We start from the raw sequence: 5050 nt of genomic DNA on the forward strand, positions 1-5050 counted from the left end.
TAATTATCTTCTCCTTTGAGTTTGGAAAAGTGCTGTCGGATCTCGAGTTGTGGCTCTTTTCTTCTTCTATTACCTGCAAAAGAAAAACTTAATAGCACATGATTAAATAGTTTGAGTATGACTGCAGGTTAAAACATAATTTTGGTCATGGTAGTGTGGAGAAATTATATGAAATATGGTGTTTTGATAATGGTGTTAGATATATGAGAAATTTGTGTATTGAATTATGGTTTGTATTGGTTAGAGGATATCTACACATGAAAGTGAAAAGAAGAAAGTTTGACTGAAAATGTGTATTGTGGTGAAAATAGAGGAGAGGTGGAAATTAGGATTGGAATTGTTAGTCGGTTATTGTACTTGAGAGTGAGAGAGAGTGTAAGGGTTCGTTCTTCGTTTTTTTTCTGTATGTACAATATGTGTCTTATTTATATTGATTTTTAGGTTAAAATAAAAAAGGAAATAGTCAAATGATTAAACAATATAATTAAACAATATAATTAAAAATTAAAATGAAATTCAATTTTGATTTCAATTCTAAAAATATTGGATCAATCATATTGAATCATTCCTAAAAATAAATCTTCTAAAAAGCAACATTTTTAAAAATAAAACAAATCTTTTTTTTTAATCCCTTTTTTAAATTTATGATTTTTTTTATTATTTTTTTAATTAAAATGGGAAAAAAGTTAAAAAAAAACATTTGTTAAAATAATAAATTAATAAAATACAAAAATAGTATTTAATTAATAAAAAAAAACTTATTTTTGTGATTTTTTTATATTTTAAAACAGTAATAAACTTAGTAACAAAAAAGAAAAAATGCTAGTGAGTGAGATTCGAACTCGGGACCTCTCGCTCTTGTGCCTCTGACGCTCAAATCCTTACCAATTGGGCCATGTCACGTATTCCGAATAAAATGACATTTCCAAAGATACGAGGGCAAATTTTGGGGTATGACAACGAGGAAAAGAAGGAATATTTACAAAATTGTGCTCGTTCAAGCCCCACGACTTGATGCCTACGTATCCCTTTCAGGAATCAGAGCGTCGTAGTTCCGCTCAACAATTTTCATTTGTTTTGTGTTTTTTTGTTGATAACTTTGGCAATAATATCGACTCCTTCGTAGCGGCTAGAAGGGAACCTTCAAGGGAGTTTTGGAAATACTTACTCACAAAAGAAAGCATGTTATGATTGAAGTCTAGACAACTATGGTAGAGGGAAGGTGACAAGAATTCGCGGTTTTTCCATAATTCGATTAAGACGAGGCATATAAGGAATGCTATTTTGGTTGTGGAAGGAAGGAATGGTAGGGTGGAAGGTGTGAAAGAGGAGGTGAAATCCTATTTTGAAATTTTTTTCAAAGAGGAAGATGGTAACATAGCTGTCCAGGGGGGCTATTTTTTAAAAGTTTGTGTGAGGAGGATAAGTTGTGGTTGGAGAGTCCTTTCACGGAGAAGGAGATTATTTGTGCGGTTTGGGATTGCGATGGCAACAAAAGTCCCGGTCTGGATGGCTTAACCCTTAAGTTTTTCAACAATGTTGGGAGACGGTTAAGGATGAAGTTCTTAGATTGAAGAAGGATTTTCACAACAAAGCTAGGTTAACAAAAGGATGTACTTCGTATTTCCATGCTCTTATTCCTAAAGCCAGAATCCTCAATCCTTGTCCGAGTATAGACCGATATGCCTAGTGGGGATGATATGTTAAAACAAGAATTGTTCTGATCAATGTTCTTAGTTTTGATGATAACATTATATATGAATTTTGTATAAGACAATGTGGTACTCTAATCCTATGCATTTTCCATTTCAGGATATATATAAAGAGTATGCACAATTCAGCGCAAGAAGCACTGACTCAGAAGTTTCAAGTATGCAACATCAGAACATGCTTTCGCAAGACATCAGAAGATGGTCAAGCAGAATCAGAACATGGTCTATGAAGCATCGGAAGAACTTGAGTTCAGAAGCAGAACCACTGAAGTTCTTATGGTATCACGCTAGAAGCACTTCAAAGTCAGAAGACAAGAAGATGCTCTGCACCAAGCTGAATTACTCTGATATTCAAACGTTGTATCTACAAACATCAGATCAGAAGCAAGTACAAGATGACAGGCTACGCTGACTGACAAAAGGAACGTTAGAAGCTATTAAAGACAAAGTCAGTTAAAGCAGGAAAAGCAAGGCTCGAGGTAGTTGACAAAATAGTGAAACATTAAATGCAAAGCTGTACGGATCACGCAACGCATTAAATGCTCCCAACGGTCATCTTCTCATAACGCCTATAAATAGTGAAGTTCTGATCAGAAGCAAGGTTACGAATTTACGAACAACTCTTACAAACTTGCTGAAACGCTGTTGAATTAAAAGCTATCAAAATTCATCTTCAACCTCACTACACTTGTAATATCTTAGTGAGAATTAAGCTTAGAACTTAAGAGAAATATCACAATTGTGATTATAGCTTATTAAGAAGCATTTCTATACTCTTGTAAGAATTTGTTTTACATTAATTTGTAAAAGGTTCCTAGAGTGATCAAGTTGTGATCAATAGACTCTAGAAGACTTAGAAGTTTCTAAGTAATGTAATTCCTAGAGTGATCAAGGTTTGATCAGAATACTCTAGAAGACTTAGAGGGTATCTAAGTGGAAAACCATTGTAATCAAGATTGATTAGTGGATTAAATCCTCAGTTGAGGTAAATCACTTTAAGGGGGTGGAATGGAGTAGTTTCGTTAACAACGAACCAGGATAAAAATCATTGTGCAATTGTTTTTGTCTTAAGAGTTTTTAAAGTCACACTTATTCAAACCCCCCCTTTCTAAGTGTTTTTCTATCCTTCAATTGGCATCAGAGTGCCGGTTCTAAGGTGCATGCACTTAACCGTGTTAGAAAAAGATTCAGGGTGAGAAAACTTTGATGTTATTCCTACTCCTACTACATCTACTTCAAATGATCAACACAACAATGGAATTGGAAATGGATATTCTAGACCACCAGTATTTGATGGTGAAAACTTTGATACTGGAAAGATAGATTGGGAAGTTATTTTCTGGGTCTAGATGGTGATTTGTGGGACTTGCTTGTGGATGGTTACAGACATCCAGTGAATGCTAGTGGAGCAAAGTTGTCAAGACAAGAGATGAGTGATGATCAAAAGAAACAATTTAAAAATCATCATAAATCTAGGACTATTCTGCTGAATGCTATTTCTCATTCTGAATATGAGAAGATATCAATCTGAGATACCGCCTATGACATCTTTGAATCATTAAAGATGACTCACGAAGGAAATGCCCAAGTCAAAGAAACAAAAGCTCTTGCATTAATCCAGAAGTATGAAGCCTTCAAGATGGAGGATGATGAAAACATTGAAACAATGTTCTCAAGATTTCAAACCTTGACTGCTGGATTAAGAGTGCTTGACAAGGGATATACAAAGGCTGGTCATGTCAAGAAGATAATCAGAAGCTTGCCCAGAAGATGGGGCCCAATGGTGACTGCATTCAAGATAGAGAAGAATCTGAATGAAGTCTCTTTGGAAGAGCTGATCAGCGCCTTGAGGAGTCATGAAATTGAGCTGGAAGCTAATGAACCTCAGAATAAAGGTAAGTCTATTGCATTAAAATCTTTGAATAAAAAATGCACTAACGCTTTTCAGGCAGAAGAAGAAGATTCTGAAGAATCAGAATCAGAAGAAGAAGAAGAAGATGAACTGTCCATGATCTCCAGAAGGGTAAACCAACTCTGGAAGAGTAAGCAAAGGAAGTTCAAGAACTTCAGAAGTTCCAAAAGGCCTGAAAGAGGAGAATCTTCTAGAATCAGAAGATCTGACCAAAAGAAAGTCACGTGTTTTGAGTGCAAGGAGCCAGGACATTACAAGAGTGGGTGTCCAAAGCTTCAGAAGGAGAAGCCCAAGAAGAAGTTTCATAAGAAGAAAGGTCTTATGGAAACTTGGGATGATTCAGATTCATCAGAATCAGAATCAGACTCTGAAGGCGAGCAGGCAAACATTGCGTTGATGGCCACAGTGAATGATGGATCAGAATCTACATCAGACTCAGATTCTGAAGAGGTATTTTCTGAACAATCTAGAGAAGAGTTAGTTTCCAGTTTAACAGAACTTCTGGAACTCAAGGCTCATCTTAGTATCAAATACAAAAAGCTGAAAAAACTATTTGAATCTGAAACTAAGAAGCTGGAAGTAGAAAATTCTAAACTGAAGGAAAAAGTTTTAAAATTATCCAAAGATGTTGGATCTCCTTCTGACTCAGAAAAGTCTACTCCTAGTTTGAACAATATTCTTAAAGAATATGACTTAAGCTTTAGAAAGTTCTTATCTAGAGGTATTGGAAGAAGTCAACTTGCCTCTATGATATATGCTGTTAGTGGAAACAAGAGAGTTGACATTGGCTATGAGGGTGAAACCCCATACAAACTTGAAACTGTAGATGATATGAAAATCACATACAAACCCTTGTATGATCAGTTCAAGTATGGCCACTCCCATGATATTAGGCTCACATCACATGCTAAAATATTTCACGTTACACACACTAAGAAGCATGTGACACAACCTAGGAAATATCATGTAACTCAAAATAAGAATTATCATAATGTTCCTCCTATTATTTATCATGCTAAACCCAAGTTCAATCAGAACTTGAGGAGAACTAACAAGAAAGGACCCCAGAAAATGTGGGTACCTAAGGAAAAGATTATTCCCGTTGCAGATATCCTTGGCTGCAAAGAATCAAAAGGAAAACATGTCATGGTACCTGGACTCTGGGTGCTCGCGGCACATGACGGGAAAAAGGTCTATGTTCCAAAACCTGGTGCTTAAATCTGTTGGAGAAGTTAAGTTTGGAGGGAATCAGAAGGACAAGATAATTGGCTCAGGAACCATAAGTACTGGTAACTCTCCCTCTATAACTAATGTTCTTCTGGTAGATGGATTAGCTCATAACTTATTGTCCATAAGTCAATTAAGTGACAATGGTTATGACATAATCTTTGATCAAAAGTCTTGTAAGGCTGTAAGTTAGAAGGAT

This window comes from Vicia villosa, linkage group LG3, assembly GCF_029867415.1.
Source record: "Vicia villosa cultivar HV-30 ecotype Madison, WI linkage group LG3, Vvil1.0, whole genome shotgun sequence".
Classification (NCBI taxonomy): Eukaryota; Viridiplantae; Streptophyta; class Magnoliopsida; order Fabales; family Fabaceae; genus Vicia; species Vicia villosa.